Source organism: Cavia porcellus, unplaced genomic scaffold (assembly GCF_034190915.1).
Source record: "Cavia porcellus strain 051 isolate PalLab524CR breed Dunkin Hartley unplaced genomic scaffold, mCavPor4.1 scaffold_17, whole genome shotgun sequence".
Taxonomy (NCBI): Eukaryota; Metazoa; Chordata; class Mammalia; order Rodentia; family Caviidae; genus Cavia; species Cavia porcellus.
Window position 1 is genome coordinate 46600159 of NW_026947500.1, and position 13570 is coordinate 46613728.

A 13570-nucleotide genomic window follows, 5' to 3' on the forward strand; every position below is an offset into this window, starting at 1 on the left:
CCTTTTCAATATCTTTGAAGAATTTGAGGAGTGGCGGCATTAAGTCTTCTTTGCATTTCTTATAGAATTCTGCTGTGAATCCATTTGGACCTTGGCTCTTCTTTGTAGGTAAGGCTTTAATTACATTTTCAATATCATTAATAGAAATTGGGTTATTCAGCAGGTTTACATCTTCACGTAGCTTTGGTACTTCATATGCTTCTAGGAATCTGTCTATTTCTTCTGTGCAGTCAATACTTTGAGAGTAAAGGTTTTTGAAATAGGTCTGGATGATCTTCTATGTTTCTATAGAGTCTAGTGATTTTGCCTTTTTCATTCCTTATTGCATGAATTTGAGCTTTTTCTTCCCTTATTTAAAATAAGGATGGCTAGTGTATAATCAATTTTATTTATTCTTTCAAAGAACCAACTCTTTGATTCATTGGTTCTTTGGATTGTCTTCTTAGTCTCTATTGCATTGATTTTGGCTCTGATTTTTATAATTTCCTCTCTTCTTTTGGCTTTGGGATTGACTTGCTCTTCTTTTTCTAGATGTTTGAGTTGTAACATCAGGTTATTTATTTGTATTCATTGTGTTTCCCTGATGTGGGAACTCAGCACAATAAAGTTTCCTCTTAGAATAGCTTTCATTGAATTCCAGTGATTCTGGTCAGTTGTATTTGTATTTTGTTTTGCTTGTAGATATTGTTTAATTTCTTTTTTAATTTCCTCTGTGACCCACTGATTACTCGAGTGTATTATTCACTTTCCATGTGGTTGTGAGATTTTTGCAGTTTCTTTAAGCATTAATTTTAATTTCATTGTGCTATGATTTGATAATATGCAAGGGATGATTTTAAATCTTTTGCATTTATTTACATATGTTTGTGAGATGGTATATGGTCTATTTTAGAGAAAGACCCATGTACTGATTAGAAGAATGTGTATTCTGATGTTGTTAGAAGGAATACTTTGTATATGTCTGTCAAGTCAATTTGTTCACAGGTTTGATTGAATTCTGTTATTTCTTTGCTGATTTTCTGTCCAGTTGATCTGTCCCTTGGTGTCAATGTTGTGTTAAGGTCTCCTGTTATAATTGTGTTACTGCTAATTTTGTTTTTTCATTTCTATTAACACTTGCTTTATATAACTGGATGTTCTGGAAAATAGTGCATACATATTTAAGATAGTTATGTCTTCCTCTTGAAGTGTTCTCCTAACCCGTCTGTAGTGTCTTTTTATCTCTTTTGATCATTATTGGTTTGAGGTTCACATTGTCTGCAAACAGAATAGTTACCCCTGTTTTTTGGGGGGTTCCTGGTGCATGAAGTATTTTTTCCATCCTTTGACTTTCAGTCTGTGAGTATCCTTTTGGGTTAGATGGGTTTCTTGTAGACAGCATATGGTATAATTTTGTTTCTTGATCCATTCTGTCAGTCTGTTTATTTTAATTGGTGCACTGAGACCATTTACATTAATGATTATAACTGTTATATATTGAGTTTCTGTTCACATTTTATCTTTCTACTGTTGCATCTTTATCTTTTTGTTCTGTTTAATTGTCTGCTTTGCTTAGTTGGTTTTTTCCCAAGTGTATCTAAACTGTCTTTCAGTATTTTTTGCAAGGTTGGCTTCGTGATCATGAAGTGATTCAGCTGTTCTTTGTCATGGAAGTATCTTATTTCTTCAACCATTTTGAAGGACAGTTTTTCAGGATACATTTGTCTAGGTTTGAAATCATATTCCTTTAGGATCTAAAATACTTCACTTCATGGTCTTGTTGACCTTATTTTTGTGCTGAGAAGGCTGCTGTGATTTGAAAGGTTTTCCTTTATAAGTGATCTGTCTTTTCTCTCTGACAGCTTTTGATATTCTATTCTTATGTTGGATTTCTGGGATGGTGATTATAATATGTCTGGCTGTAGTTTTATTTTGGTTATGACTATTTGGAGTTCTATAGGCTTCACCAATCCTGATATCGGTTTCCAATCTCATGTTTGGGAAATTTTCAGCTATTACTTCTCTAAATATCCTCTTGACATCCTTTATGTTGTCCCCTTCTTTTTCATTTATCCCTATGAATCTTATGTTGCTTTTCTTTGCATCATCTTGCAGGTGTTGAATTGATATTTCCTGATCCTTTGTTATTTTTAAAAGATCTTTCCTTTCCTATTCACTAGCTACAATCTTGTCTTTGAGGTCTGAAATTGTCTTCACTTTCATTGAGGCATTTGTGACAACTTTCAATGGAATTTCTGATTTCCTGTATATCTATTTGCATCTGCTTTATGTGTTCTGTTTGTTTCTTATGTGGTTCACCCAAGGATTCTATCCTTTGCTTAGTTCCTCCAATTTTTTAACTGTGTCTTCTTTCTATATGCTCAGCGTCTGCTTCATTTCTTTTATCGTTTCTTTTTTTACCTGGGAGATTATTTCTAGCTTGACTTCTTTTAAAGCTTCTCAGAGTTGCTTCTTTATTTCAATTGCTATTTTTTCCAATATTTCAGGTGTATGAAATACATTTTCTTCTATGTACATAGCTCCTAAGGTTTCTTGCGATGGGCTGGAGATTTGAGATTGTAATTTGATCCAAGGCTTCCCCAGGATCTGTTGGAAATCCTCTTCTATGCTCTCAGCTTCTAGGATTCTGGCCATCCAAGTACTGAGATTGAGATGGGTCTTGGGGGTGCGGTAGGTAAGCTCATGACCTGCCGAGCTGCTCCACTGCCACAGAAAGCTGTGAAGTTCACTGTCTGGTGCTGAGTGAGAATCCCAAATTTCCTGGACTCAGGGTAGGTGCAGAGGACACTCATCCAGGCTGCCCAGCCTCTGGAACCAATGGCGTTCACTTGCTCAGAGCTCCAGTGTCTGCCAAGCATGGCAGGAAGTGGCGATGCCATTGCAGGCCTGCTCAGGACCTGCCCTGCTAGTCCAGTGCAACAGAAAGCCACGAAGTTCCCTGTCTGGGGCTGAGTTAAGATCCCAAACTAGTTGGGCTTGGGGGATGGTGTGGGGGCACTCACCCTAGGCTGCCCAGCCTCTGGAACCGATGGTGACTGCTTGCTTAGAACTCCAGAGTTCGCCAAGCATGGCCAGGAGTATGGAGGCCCTATTATTATATGTTTGGATATAGATCTATTTTGGTTATAGCTTGGTAGGGTTCTGTATGCCTCATTTATATGAACATTATTTCCTTTTCCTATACTTGGGAAGTTTTCTTTAATTATTTCTGTAAATAGCCTTTGTATTTCATTTATGTTTACCATAATTCTTTACTGACATATTGTATTCTTAAGTTGCAGTTCCTCTTGTTATGTTCTAGCCTTTGTATTGTTACTTCCTGGTTCCTTGTTATTTTTAAGAGATCATTCTTTTCATGATTGCATGCTGGAAACTTGTTTTCAAGGTTTGATAGTCTACAAAGGTAGTTTCTTTCAAGCAGTTGTACCAGCTTTCAATGGAGTTTTTAATTTCTTGGTAATCTCTTTGAATCTGTTTCATGTATTCTAAATTTTAAAAATATTTTTCATTGAAGGTTTCCCTCCATTTTCTATGTTCCTCTATTCTTCCATGTGTGCCTTGTTTTGAGATGCTTAACAATTCTTTTATTATGTTTCTGATTTCTTCTTGCACCCAGGATAGCATTTCTGTTCTAAGTTCTTTTATATACTTATGAATTTATTGTCTTTATTTCTGTTGCTGTTACTTCAAAAACTTTACATGTGCGACTCCTGATCTCTTCCATGTTTACATCTCCTGGACCAGTACTGCTTGGGTTGGAGGCCTTAAGCTTGTTCCTCTTGTCATGTTCCTGGATTCTTCTGGACAAGTGGGTAGTGGATTCCCTCACACTTCATGTATTATTTTTAATTACTCTAAAGCATACTGGCTGGGGATTTCTGCTGTTTAAAGCTTTTCCCAGCCTGCTGGTGGCTACTGGAGTGCAAGCAGGCACAGGGCAGGCTGTCACCTCACTTCCAAACTGGTTAACCTCAGGGAATCTTCACCATGTTACTATGCACCAAGTGGGCAGATTGGTTGTGGATAGCTTTAGGGAATCCTCAGCCATGGACGGTGGACCATGCACATGGTCAGGATTCATCCCAAGCAATTTCCACCAGTCTGCTCCAAATGGAGTGGCTGATTGAAGCTGGCTGCAGTTCTGGCTCTGGGTTTATCCTGCCTGACTTCAAAATGGCCACCAGCCAATCACCCATGCTCACTGTCACCAGTGCAGTTCTCTGGTCCACTGCTCCCCTCTAACACCATATCTCCCCAGAGAGGCCTCTGAGCTTGCCAGCCACCAGCTTCACTGTGACACTGCATCTCCAGGTTGAACAGCACTTCTTGCACAGTAGCTCTGGCTCTGGTTGAGAGCGCCACTAACTCCCACATTCTTCTGTTTAGGTTTTTATTATTCTCTCTGTGGGTCTCAATCCTCTCTTTAGTTTCTTTATGGGTCAAGGGAATCCACTTCCTTCCTTCTTGTCTTCTGCAGAATATTATATTCAAACATCTGGACTGTTTCTCCTAGAAAGGCTGTTTACTCTGCTGCTTACTGTTCTACCATCTTCCCAGAATCTAGAAATTTGAAGTCCACAGGTACAAAAATTCTCCAAGATAGCCTCATGAGTACTGCAAAAGTCATATTGTGAAAACAAACTAGACACACAATGTTCAAATCATATTGTTATCACCATATGAATAACATGAAACTACTGGAAAACAAATAATAGAAATACATTAAGGGACTCAAGCATATTAATCTAAACATAAAGTTTAGAGTATTAGGGCTGGGATTTAGCTCTTGTTGTAACTGCTTGCCTGGCAAGTGCACATCTTGAGTTTGATCCCTGATACCAGAAAAAATTTTTAAAAATGTTTAAAGTATTGAAATTTGTAAACTTACCTGGACAATCAAGAGACAGTCAAATTAGAAGTGAATAATGTAATAAATTTTCACAAAACTATCACTGACTACAATAAATGGAACATAAATTCAGATAACAGTGGGTTTGAAAAGCTGAATATTATTAAAAGGGCCTGTGACTGTAAATCTATTGGCAGAAGAAGTAGCTGGTTTTTTTTATTCCACAAAATTTATAGTATAATCTAAAATTTGAATGGGGAAACGAAACTAAATTGCCTTAGAATATTTCTGTAATTTATTGAATGGATATTTTTAACTCAAAAAGACACTTTTTCCTCAGGATACTTATTCACTCTAAATCCATGCAAAGAATTTCTCTCTGGTCTGAACAAAATAATGAAGCACTTTGGAGCAAAGATGCAGACCAGCAACCCTGCACCGGAGGCCAGCATGGAGAAGACCTCCATGGCCACCATCACCTTCCCCTTACTGCTGTGGTACACAGGGAGGAAGGTGATCCACACACTGCAGAACACCAGCATGCTGAACGTCAGGAACTTGGCCTCATTGAAGGTGTCAGGCAGATTCCTGGCCAGAAAAGCCACAGTGAAGCTGAGCAGGGCCAGGGAACCCAGGTATCCCAGGACACAGTAGAAGGCCGTGAGCGAGCCCTTGTTGCACATGATGATGATGTGGCCATGTTCAGAGTGTGCATCTTTGTCAATGTAGGGTGGATTTGTCCCCATCCAGACTCCACAGAGAGTGAGCTGGACCAGGGAGCAGATAGGGATGATGGAGTTTGGTGCCCCTAATATCAACATTTGCCTCATCCTTCTGCCTGGAGCAGTGACCTTAAAGGCCAGCACCACAGTAATTGCTTTGGCCAAGACAGTGGAAACAGCCACAGTGAAGACAACTGCGAATGTGGTGTGCTGGAGGATGCAGGTGGCTGTGTTGGGATGGCCAATGAAGAGCAAGGTGCAGAGGAAGCAGAAGGTGAGGGAGATGAGTAGGGTGTAGCTGAGAGCCCGATTGTTGGCCTTGACAATGGGAGTGTCTCGGTGCTTCACAAAGAGCCCCAAAACAGCAGAAGTAATGATAGTGAAACTGAGAGCTATTCCAGCCAGTGTCTTCCCCAAAGGGTCTTCATAAGCCAGGAACATTACAGACTTCTGGAGGCAGCGAGTTCTCTGAATGTTGGCATATTCTTGCTCTGGACACATAACACATTGTTCTATGTCTAGTGAGAAAACGAAATTATCATTATTCCAAATTCTGCATGTATCTCCTGTTCACAGCCCTTATTCCCAGATGCTCATTGTTAGGTGAGCTAAATTCCTCGTTTTTCTCTAAACAGATGTAAAATAACACTATATAACAAATAATTCCTCGTGAATACTACTAATCTTCCTTATGCTCCTGTGCATGATAATTTATTGTGGTTCTTAATCTAACATGTTCATAAGAATTTTCTGCTTTTACAAAACACAGATAGACCTGTGTAAATGAAACTATGTTTTATTGTCCTGAATAAACTTAGCAATCAATCACTTGCAAAGCAACATAGTTTGAGAAGCTCAGCAAAAGGAAATATTATCAGTAGCACTTCATCTGAAGTAACAATAAAATCACTCTAAAAAATGCTATTTCCATAAGAAGTTGTTGTAGTTATATGATTTCACTTTGATCAAATTAATACATTGGAAATTAATGACAGTCTTCATCACTGAGTCTTTCTATTTTGAACATGCTATATTCAATGACTTATTCCAGTTTTATTTTGTAAATAGTTTTCTGTAATTTATTGGTAGCATATTTACAAGTATTTAAACTATCGTTACATATCTGATATTTTGAGATGCAATATATATTAACTCTTAAAATTAATCCACAAAAATTTCATTAATGTGACGTACAAATATTTTCACTTTTACCATTAATCTTATATGTAGTCATCAGCAAATAAAACAGTAAGCACACTACGGTTTATTTCTTGCGCACAACTATCGTTAGACATCTATGTTCTTGTAATGAACATGGTTGAGAGTATTTCATCATTAATCATTTTTCTGGTGACAAATCATTAGGTGTATACGATTAAAGAGGCCATATGGAAAATTTTTCTCTCATTCTTGCTTCATGCCACAAAACATGATGTTACTTTTGGATACTGTAAAGATTTTAAATACTTTAATATTTCTAAATTATGTAAAGATATTCACTTGTATTATGTTTTTATCACTTCATTAATTTATTTGTTTTCTAAGAAACTGATGTACTGAAATATGTTTCATATAATAAACCTTGTTATCATTTAGCTTCTTAACAATATAAATCATGTTTCTGAGTAGAAATTTCTTCAGGAAATGTACACTTTAAATTATTTTGTTTCCAGTGTCATTGTTGTCAAGTATTAAAAACTTTCAGTACATTATGTATGATTAATTATTTCCTACTTTTCCTTTCTGTTAAAGTAATTTGTCTAATCAGCATTATTGTGCCCTGGAGTGCTTACTAAATGCATGAATGAAACTTACCATGATCCTTTGGGAAATTATGAAACTATAAGCTCAATTTTGTTACTAGACCTGACACTAAGTCTAGTGCTCATTTTAGGACAGCTTTGATATTTTTCCTGTGAATTTGAAGGTTGCAAGTAAATTTTCAAAGATTGACATGAAATTCTTCATACAGTATTGTGATAGGATTTATTTCCCTGGTAATTTTACAAATGAGCAATTGCTCTGTAATTATGCTTCACTATTTTGCAAATTTTGCCTTTTCTTGATCAAACATCTCAAAGGTTGTTAATAGTTGTTTTTTATCAGAATTCATGTTATCTGCATTATATTTTTAAAGTAGATATTCATTCTATTAAGATTGTGTTGTCACTGAATTTCTTCCTTTGTATTTATTTGACTCTCTTAGCTTGTGTCTCATAATATTTTCAAAATCAGAATTTCAGGTTTTCTTTATTCAAATATGTATAAACAGCACATCAGTATATATCATGTATATTCTGTTTCTAAACACAGATTTACCTTCAATTCACTAGGTTGGCCATATAAAATTTTCAAAAGAAGATACCCAAGTATTTCTGTTTCAATACCTTCTATAAAGCAAATGTTGTTAAAATATGTATTTATTTAACCAGAAGCATTGAGTCCCTGAGTTTTTTGATGCATTTTTCTGTGTGTGCACATGAGCACATATGTGCCATATCCCAATCTGAAGAGATGCACACAAACTAACTAGGTGGTATCCTATGTAATCAATTTTAGTGCATTTTAACTCTAATTCAAAATTATTCCAAGTACATTATGAGTTGAAATATACAACAGCCACAGAAATAATTAAGAAAATGCAGTAGACAGGCATTTTCACCATTTGAGGATTTATTATTACAAATTTAATTATTTTCAAAATGATAATTATGGTAATCAAAAATCTTCAATACTGGTTTTCTTCATCTTTCCTCACAATGCTCCAATATGGACCCCATATGCACTACTTTTTAAAAAACTAAAATTGAATCTCATTGTTTGTACTTCACCTAATGAGATAAGAGATCAAGGGAGGGACTGCCAGCTGAAGAGACTTGTGAAGCATAGGTGCAGGCAGCAGCTCCTGAGGCTGATACAAGAGCAAGCTGAACCTGGTACCTGATGCAAATCTCATAACACAAACTCCAGCACTGTTACTTTATCAAATACTGAAGAAGCACAGAAAAAAACTGCAGCAACTGAATTTGTGATGCTACTCTCACGTCTGTGGAGGTGTTCATTCTTCAGACAGGACACATCTTGTCTTTTTTCCTTCAAAAGACATTTTTCTCTTTGAGCATTTCTTTTATGTTTCTTTTGTTTTTCTTATTATTTCTGCCCAAAAGAAACAGAAACCTTTCAGATCCACCCGTGGGTGGGAAAAATTCATTGAATAGGACAATAAGAACCAGAAAAACTGTGGTCCCCTCTCCTGAAAACACCACCATACAAAATTGGAATGTTACATATTTGCCACTTCATTTAATCAGCAAGATTTACCTCACCATTCATCCATCTCATACGGTGTTGATACTCGAGCCACTGGGAAATGTTTTACAATTCCCTGTTCAGAGCTACAGATATGATTATGTACTGAATTATATTAATTGTGTCCATATAATTCTTGTACATCTGTGAAACCAACAAAACTTATGGTATTATAAAACTGATATTTGAAAACTATGTCTAACGTTATCATTTAAAAATCATAAGAGGAAAATAATTCCCATGTTTTCCATCAAAATACTCCCCCTTAATTAGTACACACTTATCCCTCAATTTTAGTCACTCTCTCAGTCTACTCTGAAAGATCTTTTGTGAGTCCTTTTATGACCTGTGATCAAATATTCAGTGAGCTCTGTTGCCCTGTTTTTCCATGTAAAAGAGGCTTTTAAAAATATGGTGGGTCATCAAACACCTCATTCACTAGACCTACTAAAGTGCCACTTCTGTCTCCCAAATCAAATGACCACAGTTCCCCCAAAATAAAACATATTCAGGACATTGCCACAGTGAGGATCAGTGTCCTGCAGAAGATGACACATTTTTGGTGATTGCTCAGTGGCTATTTCAAAATTGTTTTCAAAGTGAGGGGGACACTGACTGGGGCTGTAACCTTCAGTCTCTAGTAGGTCTTATGTTCAGGCAAACATGAAAATTAATCATTTGGAATCATTGTAGAACACCAAGGAAGACACAACAGCACAAGTAAAGGAGGATTTCCGGTACTGCTTGTAAGTGGGGCAAGAATGATGGGATAAGCACATGGACAAGGAGAAGAGTGTTATGAGGGGCTCCTTGCAAAGTGAGATCTAGTGTCATAAATATTTAAAAACATAAATGCCTTGGATTTACACTATTACAGTCTCAAATGTTGTCTCCCCAATATTCTGGAACTTCCAAGAGATTATGGCTAAAACACTAGGAACTGAGTTGATACTGCACCGTGAGATGCTGTGCTCCAAAGACATGCCCATCTTTACCCCCAGTACCTGCTTTGCAACAAAAAGGGTGCTCAATTTAAGTTGATAAATTAAACAAGAAAGAATATTGCCTTTCTTTTTTTATTTAACAATTTTCTTTGGACTTCTTGGTTGGTGGGAGAAAAATGAATGGTGGAAAATGGTTCATTGGTATTCTTCTTACCTGTGTCATTGGCAATCTCATTCTCTAGACAAGGAGTGCAAACAAAACAACACACAGGCTTTCCTTCCTGCAAGGATTTCCTGAATCCAGGGTGACAGCTCTCACTGCATGAAGAGTGCGGAAGCTGAGGAAAATCATATTTGTGTTCATAACATCCAAGTATTTAACTTAATCCTTAATAACCAAAGCAATTAACTTAAAGTGTATGAATACATTAAGTTGAATATTTGTTTTACATGTTTATCTAATGTTCAAAACATGAATATTTATTTAAAAATAGTTAAGCTATTAGGTTTTATGTCATTAATCCGAAAGAGGACCAGGACCGTGCATTTAGCTCAGCAGCATGGAGCCTGCCTGGCCAGTATAAGTTCTTGAGTATGAACTCTGGCACAAAAAGGCCAAAAGCAAAAATTCTTAACCTTAAATATGAATGGTAACATTTCACATGTGTCTATCACTGATAAACAAAACTACACCAGATTTTACTTATTTTATTACCATGAAGGATGTTTAGCTCCCATACCTCTGCAATTTCTGTGGCCCATTCTATCATATCTTCAGATATAGCGAAGTGCTGTCCAAATGGGGAATGAGGGAAAAACTCTCCTACTTTCACCCTAAGTTTAAGACCTTCTGGAAAATTCCACAGGTTGAGAATGTCGTAGTTTGCATCCACTTTTCTTGTCAAGTCTAAATTTACATGCTCTCCCGTAGGACTGGTAAATTGGATGTTTTTCATAAAAGGGTGCAGCTGAAAGAGATACATAATGCTATGTGAAAATGGATTCCTGTTTCAAAATGCAAAATATGAATGTGGTAAGGTCTTTATTCATTGCTTCATATTGAGACTTTAAAACAGTCACCAGAAGGGGCTGGGGATTTAGTTCAGCGGCATAAGCGCTTGCCTTGGAAGCAGGCAGTCATGAGTTCGATCCCCGGTATCGATAAAAAGGAAAAAGACAAAAAAAGTCACCAGGTAAACAAGTATGTGAAACGCAAAAATACCACAAATGATAGCTTTGAGACATAATAGTCTCACCAGGTCCATCTAAATAGATGGTGTACAAAGATAGCAAATATCTCCAAACCCATTTTCTCTCCCCACATCATCTGTCATCATAGTTAGGTTATAAATACTCAAGGCATCTGTACAAAAAAATGTGTAAAAATGATAATCTATTCTGTACCACTTCTAACACTATTTTGGTAAAAAAGTTTAAATAGACTATACTTTTTAAAACTGTATAATAAAGGTTAGATTTTATTGAAAATGTCATGGAAGAGCACTCACATCCTTTTAAATAAAGGAGTGATATTTATTCATTTGCAGCTCAAAATTTACCTCAACAGTGAAACCAGTGCATAATCTCTTGAATTTGTGAAACAAGATTTTGCCTGCTTGCTAAGCACTTGTAAAAGAACTTCAGAAACGACTGTGATAATTGGACCTGCTATCCAATAATAATACATTACCTGCCAAGGGTAAAACATCCCTCCATTTTCCATTGGTGGCGTTTGAATTTGTTGAAGAGACATCTCCTGCAGGGCATAGGCCACTGCATACACAGCATTGTATATGTTGTAGCTCCAGTCACTCATGACTGGGTCAAAAATATTCTCAGGAAGCCATAACAGAGAGGCATTCGGTGTACAGTTCTTCAGGGAACAGTCGGATTCAGTCACTGAGCACTGGAAATTCTGGAACCAAAGCAGACTGAGAAGCGTGTCTTCTGGATATTCGGATGGGGTGGCTTTCTGGATAAAATCCTTAAACCTAGAAATCTTCTCATGGTGGTGTGAAAAAATCAGAAGCCCATGGAAAGTATCAAGAATGAAATTTCTTCTGGCCACATCAGCATGCCACTGTGAATTTGTCACCCAGACTTTCCAAGTCACAAAATGCAATTGTATATAGTGGTTTACATGATTTAGATGGTCTGTATCATAATAAATGATAACCACATATACTGTGACACTTCCCTGGCTATGATATCATTTTTCTCTATATGTAAGAAATAGGATGCATAAGCACTTGAGATCATTTTCACAAATGCTATGCAGACTCTGTTTTGTTCTGCCTCTCCTCTAATATCTGAGACAAATTGCAAGCCTTTATGACCTTCAGCAACAATCATTCCCACCCATGTCCAGCTGAAATGTAGCAGCAAGGAGACCATGCCATGAACCAGAGATGCATCCTTGGATGCCATCTGATAGACAGATGCGAACTGGCCATTGTCACTGAACATAGGATCAAAAGAGTCAAAGGAAAGCTAAAAGCAAAAAGAAATTAGAAGACATTTATATAAGAGTTGATGTCAACAAAAGTTTTAGTGCTAAAGACTATTAAGTGGTTAGTGGGAATTTTAAAAGGAAATATACATTCTTTTCATCTGTGGGATCATACCATCCCCTAAGATCCTTTTTTTAAAAACAAATGAAGTGACCCGTAAATCTAGGAAAGTTATTTGCTTTCATCTCTCCATCCTTACTGCTGGAGACTGCATATGATTATTCACTGACACTATACAACGTGAGTGATTCTCAAGTTCAGTTCCTCCATTCACCTCCTTTAAGAATCTGAGAAACAAGAGAATTATGATACAATTTTATCGACTTCTGTCACACACACCCATACCTGTGGAAACTTGTAGAGTTCCAGCAATGGTCCTATTTGACTAGAGGTTGCCCACGATGTTCCTGTTAATAATGCTACAGACTTAGTCTCTCTTCCACACGTATAATTGGGTATTTCATTTTGCCCTGTGTGCCAAATGAAGAAACTCTCCAATAACCTCCAATAAGAGGGAAGTAAATTATGAAACTCATATCCCAGAGATATATTAGGTAAAAGATGGGGATTCCTGTTGATCTCTTCTATGGCAAAAATGAAAGCTAGAGCAGTCTGGTAGTTGAAGGGCATAAGCCTGCTGGGAGAAGACAGAAGTCATTAGGGAAAAGACTTAACCCATGATTGCTTTCCAATACAGTGCAACATCATTTGAGAGTTGAAAGTTTGTTCCTTCCCCCAATTCATATTCTTAGACCCTAAAGCTGAATGTGATGGTCAGAGAAAATTTATTTTAGAGAGATAATTGCTGATGAAATTAGCTCATGTGCATGAAGTTTTCCTGGCTGAGTCTTTACATCCTTACCATACACCAGAGAGAACATATTACCTACTGCTGTGTTGTGAGGATATATTAATACAACTTCCATGCATATGCCAGGCATGAGAGGCTCCTTACCTGCTTAGCCTAAACAACTGGCACACAGAAGTACATTTTGTTATAAATATGTAGTTGATTGTACATTTATAAACACCAATGTGAGAAAAAACAGTTCTATATTAAAATGAACAACCAGGAATAAAAAATGATGAACACCCAAGAATTATCTTTCTGGAAGAGGTGGTATGTATAAGGACTTAATACTTATACTGAAGCAAGTAAATACTTATCTGGTAGTAAACTCTTACTAATTTCTATATTCCTAGAGAATAAATGGTTTCTTTATGAAACAAAAGTTT

General features: G+C 36.8%; 1 pseudogene; it reads right to left on the reverse strand.

The window, feature by feature from the left end:
• Positions 1–5166: 5166 nt before the first annotated feature.
• On the reverse strand, positions 5167–12949 carry LOC134471103 (vomeronasal type-2 receptor 116-like; annotated as a pseudogene).
• Between the last annotated feature and the right edge of the window lie 621 nt (positions 12950–13570).